Here is a 19955-nt window from a genome sequence, read left to right on the forward strand (position 1 = left end):
AAAATTGAATTTTACTTCTTAAAGAGGGACCTATGGTCCTATGTTGTATAAACTTCAGACTCAAAACTCTGGATCATCCAGACTGAATGCCTGCCTTGTACCACACACTACAGTCAGTGCTGGAGCTGCAAAGATGAACAGGACAAACTGCGTCCTGAGGAGAAGCTTGGTGTAAAAGAGGAAAAAGAAACCCAATTACAGTGGAATACCTACTTGGTTGTGGATTGTGCAATGGAAATAGAGACCCAAGGGATGTTTTTTTGTTGTAATTAATGCATTCATTAAAATGTTTCACATAGGGGAGTTCTTTTACTAAATGATGAGTGCCCAGTGCCCAGTAAGCACGTCCAATGATACAGAAATGTAGAAAGTTAATAATCTCTGTAGGAATCCATATTACCCTCTGGACCCAATGATAGGCCAGTCATATCATGAAGCCGTTCACCCAGGCTCTTTTGGATGCCTATGACACTTTTTAGCACTCATATGACACTTAAAGTAACAGGAATTTGGAACCAGTCAGGAGAACTGAAAGCATCACAGGTATTTAGGTCATGGCAAATAATCCATAAGGTGCACATATAGAACATTAGGAGATAAAAATGGGCAAAGAAGGGTGAGAGGTACATGCCTGGAGTTCCAGGTCAAGTGCCATAGACTCTGTTTCAGATGGTTTTTGGGCAGAACACGAATATAAATAAGCACTGCTTTGGAGTGGCAATTGCGCATGGCATTGGAGTCAGTTGAGTGGGATGGAAAGAGCTGGCAGAGCAGTTAGGAATGAGAAATCCAGAGGCCAGCTCGCAGCAGTGGAATGAAAAGTAAGGGATGGGTTTGAGGGACATGGGGCAGAATCAGAAGCACTTCAAAACTGGTTTGGATGTGATAGCAGGAGGGATAAGGAGTCCCACATTACTCTGTGGTTAGGCCGAGAATTCATAGTGTTAACTGGAATAGGAACTCAAGAGGAAAACTGGTTTTGGGAGGAACACAGTGAGTTTGAGCTTGGTTTTATTGCCTCTGAGATCCTAGTAGGTCAAAAAAGTGGAAATGCCTAGTTCGTTGCAACTCAGAGCAAAATGTGGTCTGTGGAGCTGTGGCATCAAGATCATCTAAGAACTTATTAAAAATAAGGGTTTTTTACAGTCCTGAATTCAATCTACACTGTAAATCTACACCTGCAAAGACCTGGTCTCTGACTTGGCTCCTAACTGCTGAGGAAATCACCAAACTTCCTTCGCTTTGGAGTTTAAAACTTCTAGGATGTTCTGTAGATGTGGTTAGCGCACAGGAGCTCAGAAAAAATAGCTCTGTAAAGTTGTGTGAGATCCCTTAAATGCTTCTGCCTATAAAGTATGTGAAGCCAAATGAACACCTGTGGACCACGAGTACAGCTGTCAGGCCGGCTAACTGATCTCCCCATCCCTTAGTGGCATCACACATTTTCCTCTGTATTTAAGAGCAGTGACAATAATATCAAAGAGAAAATAACCTGTCGGGTCTTTAATGAACTTAATTACATTGTAAAAATCTGGGTATAGACAATAAGTGAGAATTTGAGTACAATACCAGTTGTAAAATCAGTATCTCATTCTTCAAAACTCTCCATGTTTATAAATACCAATGTATCCTTATTAATCACATAAGTCAGTTCCTCAAGTTCACCACAAGACAGACATGTGTGGGTAAGAAATCATCTCCCAGACTCATCAGAGAAAATAATCAGAACTACGACATTTTCTAATATCCAGTTTATAAAAATGCAGAGTGGACATGCCTAGCCTATGGTTCTGCTGCAGCTCACATGTTCCTGACTGCAATTTTCTGCTATTTCCAAATAAACCTATTTTTGCTGGTAAAAAAAAAAAAAAAAGAATGCATAGAAAATTCTTTTCTTTGTTTTCAACTTATCTGTTAACTGTTAGAATGAGTGTTTATGTAATAATGCAATACTACCTTTTAAATGCTTTACATAAGGTTTAACATGTAGTTGAATGTGCTGAGAAAGGGTTTTTAGTAAGTTGACTCTAAACTAAGTAAAATAATGTGTGTATTAGAATGTGTAGCCAGTAAAGACCATATCACAGTACACTACTGTTATGATCAGATAGACTCACACTGGTGACTTTTGTGGTGAGACCTAATTACTCAATGCTTCTGAGCACATACTATGTGCCAGAAATTTGGTGAGGCACTTTACATATTTAAATCCTTTATAAACACCTTAAAATCTCGATTTCACAGATTTCTTAGATGTTTACATCTACCTGATATCCTCAACAAGAGGGAAAAAAATCAGAAGTGACCTTTGTAGAATGTACTAATAGCATGAGTTTTAAAGGGGCTATAAATGAAATGCTACTGCTTTGTGGGCTGAACCATATGAACTTGCTGTCCATGTCAAACTGGCATTTGACCATCACTTATTGGCCAGTACTGGCAGTTTCATATGGTTCAGTGTATACTGTAATTAGGCAATTTCTTATGGGCCAACCTATGCTGTAATTAGACAGCAGAGTAGGAATCAAAGCAAAGGGTGTACATGTAAGAATTTTTTCTTTCACATGGTTGGATTTTAAAGCAGAGTCATATCACTAATGCTATTGCTATACAGACTCCTAATGACATCTCTGAAACTTGACTGCCAAGAAAGAACCTAAATTTTGTGATGAGCCACTGGTTAGAGTGCCCTTGTCTGATAATTGCTCCAATCATCAGAGAAAAGTTGACAGGTAGTGTGACGGGGTGAAAATCAATCCCTCTAGGTTTGTTTCTTTAGCTGACAGGAAATCTACATGTTATGTTTCAATTGATTGATTATACCGTCTTTGAACTCAGACCCTAAAAACCTAAAATGCAAAGACCTGAGGGCAAATGGCTATCTCCTTGTTTAAAATCTGTTGCCAAAAAAGCTGACCTGACACAAATAAGCTAACTATGTTTATTTCTATGATGTTTTATTTCATGTAATGAAATTGTGAATGCATGACCAATTCATGCCTCTGTCCTCAGGACTGATTTTGTATCGCGGCAAGATGATGGGATGAGTAAGTTCTCCAATAGTTATAGGAAGAAAACATTGTTATCTGGGAGTTTTTCAGGAGGTAATATATACATTGCATTTTAAATGATTTTATATGGTTAGACAAGACCCAGCAAAGTCAGGCAAATTTTATTTAACTCACCAATTACAAAATCCTCTAAATGTATTATTTCCAAGTTAAAAAAAGAAAACTGAAAGAAGGAATGGGAAATTTTAAATGGGTGACATAGATTAATGGTTATATTAGTATAATACTTGAAAAGTAGCATCTAATAACATATAATAAACATTATATCATATAGACATACAGTAAACATTAAAAAATATTAACAACTGCTACTATTACTATTAACATCACCATTATTATTACCATTACTGAATATGTAGAAGTGTCTTTGAAATAATAGCTGATTTTTATTTTTATATATGTTGATAAGGCATTAATTTGTTTACAGATTTCTTTAGTCAGGTCCAAGGAGTAAAGATGCTTTTTTTCCTGTAATAAATTATAAAATAATTATGCATGCAGCACATTACCTTATACTTACTTGTATGTTGGTATAGTCAGTCAACTTTCATGCAGAATTTGTACAAAAGTGTAATCTGAAAATCTGGATTTAAGTGTGGGCTCTGTTACTAACGTTAACCAAAGAGAAGTTGCTAAAGGCCATGAGCCTTAGTTTACTTATCTGCAAAACAGGGCTAAATTTACAGCAATTGTAATAGCTAACATTTAGAGTATAATGTTTGCTGTTTGCCCAGAACTTTTCTATGAACTTTACAAATATCAGCTCAGTTACTAATATTTCATCTAACATGTAGCATTAATTTAGTAAAAGGGTGATTGTACTGGTCAGTCTCCATTTTCCCTCCACCACTCCTACAGATCAGTCCCTAGGGCTCCCTTGACACCTGACTTTCAGTTCAGAAACAGGGAGGCATCAGCAAGAGATAAAGGCTAGCAAGACAGAGAGGTTGGGGTATTTCTTCCCCACTTCCTCCTTGATTTAGCAACCCTACATTAGTTTGTATATGTTTGGGGAGGGGGTTCCCCAAGACTAAATCTCTGCTCTCCAACAGCCTCTTTTCCACAGCTCCTCTTCCCCTTGAGATTAGGAAATGCTATGCCTTCTTTAGCCTCTGCAGACCCTGTGGTAGGTAATGACTTCCTGCTGTTGCTAGTCTTCCAATTCCCCAACATCCCTCTGTAAGGAATTGCTTCACTAAAGTGTCTTGATCTGAACTCTATTATAAGTGGAAATCTCTTTTTTGCTGGGACCCAGACTCTTACAGGGATTTACTTTTTTAGCATTTCAGTCAACTACTTGTTATTTAGTGTAGGGATATCTTAAACAGAGTTGTTTTTAATGAATTCGTATGTTAGGAAATATGATCTTCCATTCAACTGTTTAAAAAACCTGAAAGGTATGTTTCTAATTTGAACTAGTTACTATTCTTTTATTTTTTTAAATAAACAAACAGAAAAATCTCTTTCATTTGGTTCACACTTTAGGGAAAAGGTATTTGGGATTTGATTTAGTTTTAGAGTTCAACAATTAACCTGGTAGTCCCACTTAAATGGCTCATGGTTTGGTTTGGTTCAGGTTCAAGCATAAAACCCGGAAATACTGGAAAAGGTGAGTTGGAGTAAATTGGTTTCTCCAAGTGAGACTAATACACACTTTAATTATGGGGATGCATTCCTAGAATAGTAGAAACTCAAGGTCATCCTAGTAATAAACTAAAACGAGTGATTCTCCCTTGAATGGCTCATCAGCCATTGGATTTCCCAGTGTATATGCAGTTTAGCTTCTTAAAATCATGACAAACCATGTACATGTATTTTCTATGTACTGTTGTGTCTCTCTTCTCTTGTTTACTAAATTAATTCTGTCTCCAATTAGATCAGTATTTCTCAAAGTATGGGCCCCACACCATTATCTGGAATTTGTTAGAAATGCCAAATTTTTGGTCACCCCCAGATCTACTAACTTAGAAAATCTGAGGGTGGGCCCAGCAATATGTGTCTTAACAAGCCCTGCAGGTGATTCTAATATATGATGAAGCTTGAGAACCACTGAATTAGACTGTATGTTTCTTCAAGTCAAATCCTATCTCCCATTCCTGTGCTGAGATTGGGCTTTATTCAAAGATCATGCTGATGTTATTAGTTTCATGTGTGTGTCGGTGATAAGATAAATGGGGCAATTGATGGAGTGCCCAAAGAGTTAAGTGACAGAGCTAGTGTTTGAATTCTGATGATCTAACTCCAGAGTTTACCTTCCTAACCACTGTGCTAGAATGCCTCTCTAATGGCCACACAGAGGCAAGACATGAAAGCAAGAGCAAACCCTGAGCAAAATTTGAGAAATAATACTCATTTATGAATCCTCAAACATTCTTAATATGAGAAGGCCGTATCTATTTAGAATAACATATCTTTGCTTCATTATATTTATCCAGCAGAAAAAGTCAAGATGTAAATTTGCTAATACACATCTAAATTTTCAAGCACAACTCTCTGGTTATCCTGTAACTAAATAAGTTTTCACGTTTTTGCTATTGTAAGCCAGTTTCTGCCCATAATGAAAACCAGGCAGAGCTGCAACACACAGAATACAGCTACAGTCTGTGATAAAGCCATGGACACCTAGTTCTAAGCATTCCAAATGTGTTTGTTATCTTTTGTAACTCATATTTCTTTCTCTAGGACAATAGGTTTGTTTTAGTCATATGTATATTTTTGCCTGGAACCAGATTTCACAGCTTCCTGAGAAGAGCACAAAGTGGACAGGAAAAGAAGGGGTGATGGTGGGTGAGGATCGGTTTCTAATCTAGGGATTTCCTTAGTCGGAAACTAATGATGTTTCGCAATGTGGGCACATCTTTATCTCACAATGAATAATGTATAATGATTTAGAGAAAGATATAATAAAACATCCCTATGTTACAAAGCCAGTAATTTGGGAGTTATTCTAGTTTCTCCCTCTCTCGCCTCCAAACACAATCTGTTAACCAAGCCCGACTGATTCTAACTGCCAAGCCATTCTCAAATCTGTCTTTTCCTTTCCAGTCTCATTACAACTGTCTTAATTTAGGACCTAGACTCTGAGTTGGTCTTCCTTTTTCCTGCTCACCTTTGCCTCATTGTTATGACTGCCATACTTTTCTTAATATCATATTGTTTCCCTATTTTAAATGTCACCACTACCCTCCCATTTTCCCCCCAATCACCCAACCGATGAAGTCCTTAGCAGGCACACCTCTTATCTCTTCCCATTGCTCAAATAATATTTCAGCTGTTTTGGGTCCAAGCCAATCTGTTTCATACCTTCAAGGCTTTGCTTCCCAGCCATTTCCTCTGCCTGGAGTTCCCTCTCTCCTCCAATGCCAGGAGGGCAATACATTGTATTTCTTTGAAAACCTAGCTCAAAGGGGGCCTTCCTAGCCCCACAGCAGGGATTTCTCTGTCCCTTGCCATCACTGTGCCTTGTGCATGTTCTCACAATCCATCACTGCTTAGTTTAGTCATTTATGTGTAGGTCTTGTTCAGTTCAGATTTCCAGACATTGCACACAATGCCTGACACAAAATAAGTACACGTAGTTTAAGGAAAGGATGACATTCATCAGTATTGTATAATAGTCTTTAGCTATGTTGAAAGACATTAGGCATGGATACAACTTGAACATTTTTTATCTCCCATACAAATGTTTTCAAAAGTCAGATGTTTGGAGTTGAAACAGCTTTATATCTCTGTTACCTGTAGCATTTCCTCACTCTGTCTTCATTTATGGAGTATGTAGAAAAATTGGTTTCATCTACCACAAAAATCTTCTTCCTATAGTTGAAGTTATATCAGAAAGGCATGAAAAATCATATAGAGAAATGCTAGCTGAGCATCTTATTTGCCTTATTCTATTCAAATCACACATTTCAGGTTTTAGCCCAAATATGTTTAGGTGTGTCCAAGAAATTTGATTTTGAAAACGAACTTGAACTGACTTGATTATGCATAACTATGAACCTCAACATCAGTTATAAAGCTTGAGATATGAAACAAAGTGCAAATTTATTAATTCACAATAAAAGACACAGATGTTTTCAAAGACCGTTTTTCCTATCCATTCTTGCCTTCCACAGGAGGTAAATTAGAAATCTGAGGGTTATTGTTGCAGGTGGACTTGGAGAAAAGGGAAACTGCCAGTCTTATGAGACATTTCCTCCAGACCAGAAAAAAACCAGGTGAACTACCCCTGCCTTCCCTGTAACAGAGCACATTCATTCCCCACAACCTGAGCAGAACTGTGTCTAGCAGAGTACATGACTTTCTCCTGGACAATGAAGGAGAAACCTTCCAACTTTGTTTTGGGGGATGGGTTTGGTCACTCTCATTGCCTAGATTCTTGCCTCCTATTAACAATTTTGTTTTGTTTATACCAGGGCATAATAAACAGGGCCATCAGAACTCACTCCCTCTCACTCTTGACTTTTCCAAACATTTTTGCTACTTGACCTTTTGCCTGGCCTGGCCTTGGTATCCTAGTTATGATTTTCACTTTTTCTCCATCACCTTAGAGGTAGACCAGGGAATAAAGTGATCACCCTGATAAAATTTGGATGGTAGCAGTTTTCTCAGCCATTATTTATGATGTCCCATTTATGGAAAACAGGTTTCATCCTCCATATTTTTATACTTTCTGATTTTATTCTTCGAGAATAACATTCTGTTAGTCCCAAATAGGAGTTCCCTACTGGCCGCCTATACAGTCTTGACAACTACTGCCCCCAAATCATTATTTGAAAAGGAAGAGGTAAAAGCAAACATGAAGAACTGAATCTTTTTCATATTGATCCTTCAAAACATTTCCTTTCCGGTGTTCCACTCAAAAACAGAGGATGGAAGATGACTTTCATAAAATTATAGTGGGTAGAAGAATTACTCACTGCCAGAGACTATAAAGAGAAGGCTCTGTGTTGCCATCGTCTCCCCCAGTATTTTTCTGTGGTCATAGAGGCTCAGAAGAGAGTGTGTGCACAGGTACTCTCTGTATGACTCAGGAATTGACTTCATTTCTTAAAAATTCCACTTGGGATGCCTGACTTCTTGTCCAAGGTTGGCCACAATTATTCATGGCCTTGAAGGGCATGACTGAGTCTATTATCTGCATTCTCTCTCACACCTGTGTAATAGGTATTAAAAATACTTGGTCTTGATCTACTGTGCAGATATAAACCAATATCAACTTCTAAGAAGAAATTTTTTAATGTATTATTATTTTTTTAAGTTTTAATCCTGGTTGGGCACTTTTCTGAAATGTGATTCCAATTATTTATATAATACACAAAAAAGCTAAGCCTTTTTCAGTATGTGACTCAACTTTTTTCCACCCACATGCACCTCTTAAAGTTATCTTTACACAATATTAGCATATTTTATTGTTTAACTATACTATAGCCGGCTACTTGGAAATTACTAAGTAAAACTCCCAGTTGTTCCTGTGGTGATCACTTTTCAATAGATTTACTTATCACCACCACCCCCATGTAGATTCCTGATTCCTCATTCTTACCATCATAAAATACTTAAGATTTCTTATACATCTGTGCTAGGGACTATAGAGAGAACACTAAAAGAAATGGGTCCTACATTTAAGAAATTCACAGCTTTACAGAATACACTGATATATATCATGGGAATAGCAAAATAAGTAGACTAAATCATTATAAAATTAGTAAATTCGATTTAGAATGTGTTTTAAGGATAAGTGTGTATTAAGAGTTCATAAAAATAAATGTGGCAGATAATACTGACTTACACATACAGAATGGGTGGCAGTATAATCCAGTGGTGAAGTGATGGGCACTGGTGTCATACAGGTCTGTGTTCATGGCCCAGCTGCACCACTTACTTGCCATGTGATTAGTGATATGACCACATCCTTTGGACCTTTGACATCTAACCAGTCTAAACTTCTGTTTCCTCTTCTGTAAAATGGGGCAAGAATACCTTCTTATTTATTAATTAAATGATACAAATCATATAAAGCACTGAGCACAGTGCCTGGACATAGGGAGAGTTCAACAAAATATATTTTAGAATGACAATGCTTTGTATTTATTTATTCAAAGAATCTTCAGATACATCATCTTACTTGATCTGGATGCCAGTTTGGTAGAGAAGATGATACAGATATGTTACACCCCTCCCAACCTCCTACACACACACATCCAATTTCCAGTTAGCTGAGGAAAGGGACACCAGGAAATGGAAATGACTTGCTCAAGTCAGTAACAGCATCAGTACAAAAACTGGACTAGAACTCTTTCCACTCTGTGTCACCAAATAGGAGGCATAGCCACAGTGTTCTCAGGTCTAAACAGACTAACATCAGGTAAGCAATTATTGTTCTCTGACCGGCCTAGGAAAACTTCATAGAAGACATCAGTGTTCAAGGACTACCTGAGTGGGGAAAAGGTGACTTTTAGATGAAGTGAAAGACTGGTACTTATTTTTACTCGGGAGAAAAAGCTAACCAGAGGTATATTCTAAAGAGATAGATCCTTAGCCTAAGGAATTTTAATCAAATATGCTTAAGAAGAATAGAAATAGATACATTTCTTCTATAAACTGAGGATGTTACCCACTCACAAAACTGTACTAAAGAATAGCTTAAGTAAAATGCACAAAATAATTGGTACATGGAACTGTTATAGAATCTGGGTTTCTGGGGAAAAAAATAGGAAAAAATATGCACCTCTATTCTTCTTTCCTTCAATATATCCTATCCCAAATCATGTTACACTGCCTGAATTTACATTAATTAGGGATTCACTTGGGTTAATAGGCGACTGTTTTTAAGGTTCACATAGTTCTGAAGTTTACTTATTTACCAGTCATTTATAGATTAATATGTTGTTTAATCTGATTGCTTTCCTAACTTGGAAATGACACCAAAGAAAACAGAATAATTTTGGCAAGGAAAGAAGTCAGGTAATTTGAGGGTAAAGAGCAATATGGGGAGTATGCAATTTGGGGTGTCCAGGTCATCTAAAAAGCATGGGACTTTGAGGGCAGAAAGTCGCAGAGAAGGAGATGGTAGAGTCCTAAAATCATTGTATGGCAAAATAATTTTCCAGAATAATGCCTATATTCAGAGAAATTATGGAAATATTTTTCTTCTTCATATTCTTCTTGCATAAGCGGGAGCTTATGCCTCTTGTACCCTTAACAAATGGTACCACACTATTCTTGGACTATGTAATGGTTAAACAGATCTTTGTGGGCTGTCCTAGGAGATCATTCTACAGGAAAATGGTTCCTGAGTTTTAAGTAAGCAGTGTACAAATGACATTTTTTAAACTTAAATATTTATTATACATATTTACATATTTATATTATACATATTGATACAGCATGTTGGTATCGTGAAGTGAAAATAGGCAGTTATAATACCCTTTATTCCCCAGATCTCTCTCTAAATGGAGTACATGTCCTTCATTTCTACTGCTGTTGGCCAGTGTGTTTTTCTGTGTTACTTTTAAAAAGTAATGAAAAAGCAGTAGAAACTGCTATGTTTTGTATTTTTCCAGGATGGTTCCATTTGTTTAATTGCATCAAATTGGTTTGGAGGAATTGTTCAAAGTAAGGAGATTATCTCTGAAAATATCTACTCTAATACTTCATGAAATTCATGTATTTTTTTTTTATAGAACTGGACAGCAATATCTATTGGGAATCCTTGCTAGTCATCAAACTATCCTAAAGATGCTTGATTTATTTTTCTAAATGTACTATCTCTGCTCAACTTATTTGCAGCCCTGAGTGAAGGTCTCCAAATCTCAGTGGCACCAAATTTTCACAGCAAATGACATTTATTTGGCATTACCCTTATCCAGCTAAACTTCACTTTTCAATGAATTTAAATCAAGGTTACCATATTTATGAGTTAGTCTGAGTCAGCTTCTAAAGTATCATATTAACACTGAAGGCATTTAAATACAAGGAATCAGACCCGTGCATCACCACTCACATGTTTTAGGACTCTGCCTCTCCATCTTAGTCCAAGTTACTATTATCTTTAATCTGGCATTTTACAATAGCTTCTGAAATTGTTTTCTTTGCTTTCACTCTGCCATCTGCAATCAAGTCTCAACAAAATGGCCAAAGTAATATTTTTATATGAATTAGATTATGTCACTTTCAGCTTAAATCCCTCCATGTGCTGTGCTGACCACTGCATTTGAAATAAAATTCAAACTTCTTCCTCTGAGGATCACATGACTTAGTTTCCCTCTTTTCTTGTCCTTCTTCTGCTCATTTTTATATTCCAACTCTACTGGCTTCTATGTGTTTCTTAGGGAAGTCTAGCCTGTTCCCTGCCCAGGTCTTTGACACTGTAACTTCCATCAGGAATGCCCCGCCCGACTCTTGGATTTCACAAATTAGATTCTTCTCTTTCTTCAGGTCTCAGCCATTCCCTGCTCATTTTTGTAGTTTGTCCCCAGATCACCCAATCCCTTTCTAGAATATGATCCTGTCTCGTTTCCTTTATGGTATTTGCAACTAGCTACATTTATATTTTCATAGCTCTCTCTCTGTTTGTCTTCCTTTCCCACTAAATTTAAGTTCTGTGAGAACAGGCATCTTACCTTGTTCTTAGACACTATCACTGAGAACTGTTTCTGGTGCATATAGTAGTTGAACTCAGATTTTAAACTCTCAGAACCTGTATTTTAGAATAGAAGGAAACCTTCAATATTACAAGTATAAGCTTGTAATGTTATCTATAATAAAAATAAGAGCACAGAGATTAAAAGACATATTCTGTAAATTATAAGACCAGTACTAGAGTCCAGTTCACTTATCTCCATAACTTCATATGACTTTTCCGTTATAGCTAGTTGCCCTGAATCTTCTCTATTCTTCAGCTAGCTTGATCATATGTCTCCTCTTCCTTCCTTACACCTTTTTTTTCTAAGCTATTGTTTTGTTCATTCATCACTGCTAACATAATTCATTTATTTATGAGGCTTACTAGCTTTATTATTAACCTCACCAAGTGCTTTGTGATGCTTGTGATGAAGACTATCTTATGAAAATAAGCCATAACATGTGAAAAAAGCCACAATCTACAGCAGTACTGCACACAGTGCATATAACAAAGGCTCAGTTGTGCTTTTGCAAGGAAGAGTCAATAATTAGTAACACATTTCTAAAGGTCTCTCTTGCATAATTTTTGTGTCCAGATGTCTATGACATTTGGGTTCTAAAATAGAGTTCCAAATACCAAACATTCATGCACATTTTCCAAGAATAATTGGATGATTTTTGAGTCTTTTATTTAACAAACATCAGGACTAAAGATGAACTACTTCACAATATCAAATTTATTCATTTTAAACATCCATTTTGATGTGGAAAGTGTTTGGAATAAACACAAATGCAAGAGTGCCTAATTGTAAGTCCTTTGAAGTCTTTGTTTATGATATTGTCTCTTTCAACTGCTGGTAGTGTAAAAATGGAAAGTAATTTACATAACATTTTTCAACTCACATGTTCTTGGAGATTAACCATTTTCCCCAGTTTAACTGAGAAATAATTGACATATATCACTGTGTAAGTTTATGGTGGTTTGATTTACGTGTACTTAGGATTTACTCACTTAACAACTTTGTATCATATAGCAGTGTTAGTTATAGCCATCATGTCATACATTACATCACTAGTACTTATTTATCTTATAACTGGAGGTTTATACCTTTTGACCACCTTCCTCCAATTCCCCCTCTCCCCTCCTTCTGCCTCTGGTAACCACAAATCTGATCTTTTCCTATGAGTTTGGTATTTTGCTTTTTTTTTTTAATTCCATAAACTGAAGTTTTAGTATTTATCTTTCTCTGGTTTATTTTACTTAGCATAATGCCTTCAAGGCCCATCTATGTTGTTGTGGATGGTAGGATTTCCTCATTTTTTTAGAAGCCTAAATAATATTCATTTATGTATATGAATATTAATACATAAGTGTCCATCCATTGAGGGCCATTTAGGTTGTTTCCATGCCTTGGCTATTGTAAATAATGCTACTATGAATGCTACATGGGGGTGCAGATATCTTTTTAAGGTAGTGTTTTCATTTTCTTTGGATATATTCCCAGAGAGATTAACTATTAACAGTTCCCACAAAACCCTTGGGTGAATCCCCAAGGCCTAGAGTATAAAGTCCAAGAGCCCTAATAAGGTACAAGCTCCTTCCTGCATACGACCCTACCTACCTCTCAGACTTCAACAGTTTCCACTCCTCCAGACTATGCTTCAGGAACACTGAATTGCTTAAAATGCCTGTAAAACAGTGGAATGCTTCTTCTTTCAATGTTTTTGCCCATGTTTTGCCTTTCTCTCCACTCCTCCCAGCTTATTTCTACACAACCTGTGAGTTTCAGTTTATGTGCCACTTTCTGTAGGAAACTGCGTCCGATGCCCTCAAGCTGGGTGAGGTAACTCTTGGGAACACAACTCCCTCGCTGGACTACAATGAATTATCACTAACTGTTTATGCATGTTTCTCATTGGGTCACAGACTACTAAAGGGAGTTCATCTTTGTCTCCATAGCATCTAATAGGAGTTAACGAGAAGTTAAATGAATAAATAAGACATTTGCATGAGAAAATTAAATTACAGAAAAGCAAGGTTAGACTTCAGTGATGGTTAAGTGCAAGGAAAATCCTCAACTAGAGCCAACCAACTGCCTGAATTTACTGGAATTTTTGAAAAGAGAAGATTTACACTGCTTTTGCTTACAAATTTTCAGGAAGAAAATGTTTTTGCTAAACCTCTCTTAAAAATGAATCAAAGAATGAAAAGATAATTTCTAGGATATGTCATAGCATAAGTAAGATTTAGCACAATCTCCTAAACCTATTTCTACTCCAGTGGTCACAGTTCTTAGACAACTTGAGTTCCTCAAAACTATTTAAAATAATCTTTCATCTACTGCTGTAATCTGAGTATCTATGTACATGTAATTAAGTAAAGATGCTATATTTTTAAACATGTTGACACTTGAGATTGATAAAATATAGATCTTTCAAAGCAATACTTAATTCACAGGACTGATGCCATTACACATTTTTCTCAATCAATATCATACATTCATTTGACAAATATATATTGAGAACCTAGTATGTGCCAGGCCTTGTGCAAGTACTGGGGATTCAGTAGCAGACAAGGTAGGTGTGGCTCCTGCCCTCAAGGTGTTTATAGTCCAATAGGGAAGAGAGAACAAACAGACAAAGAAAGAACAAATTGGGTGAGTCCTGTGAAAAAAAAACAACCTAGGAACTATGTTAGAAACTATAGGAGAGAAGGAAACATATTCAAAGAAGGCTTTTCCAGGAAAGTGACTTTTAAACTAAGATCTAAGGTCTAAGAAGCAGCCAGCATGGAAGGAGGTGAGGGAACAGCATTCAGATAGAAGGATCAGCATGTGCAAAGGCACAACCAAGAAAGAACCTCAAATGTTTGTTGAAGAACTGAAATATAGCCAGTGTGGATACAGCATACTGGGCAAGGAGTGAGGTGGTGTTGGAGAAGTAGGCATCAGTCAGTATGGGACATTGTAAGTATGGGATTTCCTTCTGATCACAGGAGGAAAAAAGTAGAGAGGGGTAGGCTACTCACTAAATAACTTAATACAGTGCTAACATGTTGTTTAAATAAGCACTTAATTGTGTTTTGCAGATACTCAAGTAATATTAATGAAAATAGTTATCTTTCAGAATACAGAAAGAGCACTTGCAAACCAAACATTTTCACAAAATATGAACAATTTATTTTAACCTATCTAATCAATTGTGTATTGATAGAAGCTTGGATCATCGTGGTACCCTTCTTAACCAACCTCAAATGGATAGCCACAGAGGAAAAAAGGGCTATTGAACTGAGGGTCCGAAGAGTTAAAATTTCTGCTCTTCAACTCTGAACACACTGGTTCCAAATGGCAACACTTCATCCAGTGGGTTATTGTCCTGTCATGAAATTGCAAAGGGGATGTGCCCTGAGATGGAGCTCACAGAGGAAGCAGATGGAGTTAGCCAGAGATGGATGTTCTGTCTTTGTACTTGAATCTCAGAAGATCACTATACTGTTAGGTGTAAATTTATTCTCATTGTTTATTCTCACATAAACTGAATTTTTATGCCTCTGAGGTATTCTCCCAAATGAGGGAGACTATGTTTCTATATCCTTTTACATTTGAAGGCAGTCTCATACTTGAAGTAAGAATATAGTGATTGTAAGCATACCTTAATGAATATCCATATAGTATTTTATGATTTTTTAGCACCTTCTCCAATTTGTGAATGCACAGATACTATAACTAGAGGCATTTGCCCTCTACACTACTCTGGGAAGAGATTAAGAAATCAGCAGTCAGTGATTTCTCTAGGATCTCTGAAGCTTTGGTGATGTAAGCACTTTTCTTCATTGAGTTAAATTTAGGAGGAAAGAAAAATCTGCTGAGTTTGTGTTTTTTATGGCACTAAGCCAATTTTCCTTTCCATATGTTGCTTGCCCATAAGGTACATGGAATTCACTTCCACTGAAGGAGAAGCCTGTCGCGTGCCCTGTCCTCGCCGGCAAGAACAGCATGCAACAACAGCAGGATTCTTCTGCAGAAAGCTTTATTCTTCAGCTCTTTGTGAAACAAATGAGTTGGGCAGGACCCAGAGGGGAAGGAGAGGCTTGCTTATATAGTTCTCATGCTCTGACCTGGTTGGTGCGGCTCCATATGCCTTATTAGCATAACCATTTGGTGGGTCTCATTGGTCCTTATGCCAAGGCGCAATTAGCATGTAGTTTAGTGGTGTGGGATGATTTGTCATTAGGAAGTTCGGGGCCTTCCGGCTGCCCTGCATGGGGCGCTATTTTCTGAGCACGGCTGCCAACATCTCCCCCTTTTTTGTCTAACAGAAGCTCAAGGCGGAACTTGCCAGCAGAGGCGGAGACAGAGGCCTGACCTCCATCATACTTCCTGATGCCCCCTTTTTGGAGAGGGGTTCTGGGCATCTACCCCTATGCAGTCAGGCATGCCTCTCAGAGGGGTCCAAGACCTCTTGCAGTGCTTTGCCTCGCATCCTCTGGCTGGCGTTGGGACCGCTTGGTACAAAGGGTTTGGACCCTTTTTCTCAACCCTCTTGCACCATGAGCTTCTTAAAGAAAGCTGTGATTAAGCATTGAGGTACTCGGGCCTGGTGCAGTGCCACATGGGCTCAGGGTGCAAGAGCTACCTCAAGCTAAAGCCGAGCTTCCTTCTTAAGCATGTTGAGCCACACTTGGGGAGAGGCGCCAACGTCTATCGCCATTAGGGCTTCAGCAAGGATCACCTTGTCCTGCTTATGTTGGTTGCGGAGTCTGCATAACAACCAGAGTAAGAGCATGAGACCTCCAAGCAGGAACACGCCCATCCCAGCCATGCCCGCCCACTCCTTGACGTGGGAGAGAGCTCTGAGGAACCAGGAAGAGAGTCCTTCCGCTACGGAGATATCTAGACGGGTGGAGTTGATGTGGATAATTTCTCGCCGCAGCTCTTCTAGTGTCCCATCGAAGTCTTGGGACCAGTTTCCTGAAAGATACTGGGACAGGTCTCGTGACAGATTAGCTGCCCGTGTAAAATTTTTATATTGAATGCTAGTGATGCAGAGGGCACGATATTTCCGCTCACATCCCAATTGGGCCATTTGCCAGAGCACCTCCATTTGTTCCTCCACGAGATCTATGCGTTGATTGAGGATCATTATTCCTCCTTTCAGTTTGCCATCAAGTGTGGACTGTTGGTCCAGGGCAGAAGCTACTGAGGCTGCAAGGTTATTGAGCTCTGTAGCCGATTTGATGGAGGTGTCTAAAGCTATACCAGCGGCGGTGGCTGCGACCGCGGTCGCGGAGATCAGGAGCACTATGGCGGCTGTAACACCGAAATCGCGCCTTTCTCGAAACAGAGTCATGGTGTTAGGGGCGTCTACGGGAACAGGGACCCAACGGGGGATGCGGACTACCAAAGCATTGGTAAAGTTACGCGCATCCCAACACTGAGACAGAAAGCAGGTTTCATTGGAGCAGGAGTCAAAGCTACTATTGGATAAGATAAACAGAAATGGGGGGTATACGCATACTGGAGAAGGTGGAAAAAGGGAATTAGGTGACTCTGGACCTGATTTTGCTGAACACGTGTAGTTCTCGTTGTTATGGGTCATGATCATGTTCCAGTGTGCGCGCATGTGGTTATTCTCGCACCAAAAGGTGATATTTTTTACACCGATTCCCCCACCCTGGAGGGCGGAAAAGGGGGAGAGGTCGGTACACGAGCCATTGACTCCACACAGCATCCATTTATGGAAGGGGTTCATGCTCAGCTGCTGACGAAACTCGCCTTCGAGCACCTTTACTGGCCACCAAGCCTCATTGGCTGGCCGTCCCTCCATATCTGGGGAGATGGTAAACTCCTGCCTCTCAGTTGCCCACATTACTACAGTTGACTGACAGTCAGTCCAGGGCCACAGCTCTCCCTCATAGTCGCCCACACAATGGGAGGCATATTTGGGTTGACGAGGCCTGTCGGTGGAATTGTTCCTGGGAGAGTGTACAAATGTGCCATTGATCCAGAGAACCATCTGGTGGATAGTCATGTTCTTATAGGACGGGCTCCCTTCCTTATTAGGCCCTTCAAATTTAGCTGACATAACGGGGAGGCTACTGGCCTCTAGAATTATGTCACTGAACCATCCGTATTTCCTCCGTTTCAGGGAGATACAGCCAGCTAGATTCTGAGTGGTGAAGCATAATGACCCATTAGTTACGAAGGATCGGTTTTCTCCCAGGGGAGCTACTAGGGTGTCTTTAACTAAGTAGGGCAAGTTCATACTAGTATTGGTAGTGAAAAAGCGCGGAAAAACGGCTGCATTGAAACGGACAGGCATAGGCTTAGGAAAGGCAGACAGGATTCCCCATCTCAATACTCCCTGAGTCGGGGTCTCCAGTGTCAGGAGCAGGGTCAGGAGGTACAGCGAAGTCATCTCCTTTGTTTAGGACTTTCCTCGTTAGGCGCTCCGGGATCCAGAAGGGATTTTCTTCACCCTGGGGGAAAACACACACAGCTCCCCTGGATCTGATTATGATTGGATCCGGGCCCTTCCATTGGTTAGATAACACGTCCTTCCATTTTACTAGTTCTTGTGGGTCTTTTGGCCACTGATTATGGCGATCCGCTGCTGTATGGCTTTGAGCATCCAGATTCAAAAAATTTATAGTGAAAAGTGCTAGGGCTATGGCAGTTTTTGGTGTGGGGGGTATATCTTCAATTCCCCCTTTTTGTTTAAGTAAATAGGATTTGAGCGTGCGGTTCGCGCGTTCCACAATCCCTTGACCCTGTGGGTTGTAGGGAAGGCCAGTGATATGTTTTATCCCCATGTGATGACAAAATTGAGCAAATTTTGTAGAGGTATAGGCTGGGCCATTGTCTGTTTTCAGAATCTGTGGTAACCCCCATGCGCTCCAAGCTTCAAGGCAGTGCTGGATGACATGGGAAGCTTTCTCTCCTGACAATGGGGAGGCAAAGATGACTCCTGAACAAGTATCCACGGATACATGTACATATTTCAGTTTCCCAAAAGACGAAATATGCGTCACATCCATTTGCCAAACTTGTAAAGGTCTAATACCTCTGGGGTTGATCCCAACATGAGGTGTGGGAAGGAAGCTGCAGCAATGTTGGCAGCTAAGGACAATGTTCCTAGCTTCGGCCCTGGTTATGCTAAACCGCTTGCGCAGTGTTTCGGCAGTGACATGAAATTGTGTATGGAATTTTGAAGCTGTGGTGATAGGGTCTAGCAGGGGAAAAGCTATATTTCTGGTTGCGAGGTCTGCCAGGTGGTTGCCTTGGGTCATAGGCCCGGGAAGGCCTGAATGTGCTCTGATATGAGTTATATACAAAGGAGATTGCCTATGAAGTAGTGCTGATTGTATCTGTTTGAACAAAGTGGCTACTGGGCTGGACGCTTTGATTAGCCCGGCCACTTCTAGAGATTTGACTGCATTAACTACATAACAGGAGTCAGACACAATATTTAAAGGTTCAGGAAAGATTTGTAGGACCTCTAAGACTATGCGACATTCCACTATTTGTGGAGTGTCAGGCGTGTAGCCTTTTGTCACAACTTTGCCATCATGGACATAGGCACCTGTGCCTGTCTTAGACCCGTCCGTGTAAACTGTTTTTCCATGAGGCAGCGGGGTTAGGCTAGTGACCCGAGGAAATACTAGGAGATGATTTTTGGCGAAGTTGATGAGGGGATGTTTAGGGAAATGATTATCAAAGGTTCCTGAGAAACTGTAAGCAAGTATGGCCCAATCATCGTTCATAGCACATAATACTTGTATCTGTTCTATGCTGTAAGGGGTTATAATTTTAGCTGGAGCCTCTCCGAAATGTGTCATGGAGGTTTTTACTCCTCTCAAAGCAAGTTTGGCCACGGCTGCTGGATAGTACTCTATTGTCCTAGCCTGAGAGGCTTGGGGATGAATCCAGATCAGTGGGCCGTGCTGCCATAAGACTGCTGTTGGCAGCTCTGGGGTGGGAAGGACACACAACTCAAAGGGTTCATTCGATTGCACTCTATTTAATTGTGCTGTCATCAAAGCCTGTTCTACTTTGCGAATGGCTTGTAATGCCTCAGGTGTGAGGGAGCGCGGTGACGTTAGTTGTGGGTCTCCTTCTAGGGTTTTAAATAGTGGAGTCAATTCAGTGGTGGGTATCTTTAAGTATGGGCGCAACCAATTAATATCCCCTAGGAGTTTTTGGAAGTCATTCAAATTTCGCAATTGATTATGTCTTATCTCAAGCTTTTGGGGGCAAATTA

Source organism: Manis javanica, chromosome 2 (genome assembly GCF_040802235.1).
Source record: "Manis javanica isolate MJ-LG chromosome 2, MJ_LKY, whole genome shotgun sequence".
NCBI lineage: Eukaryota > Metazoa > Chordata > Mammalia > Pholidota > Manidae > Manis > Manis javanica.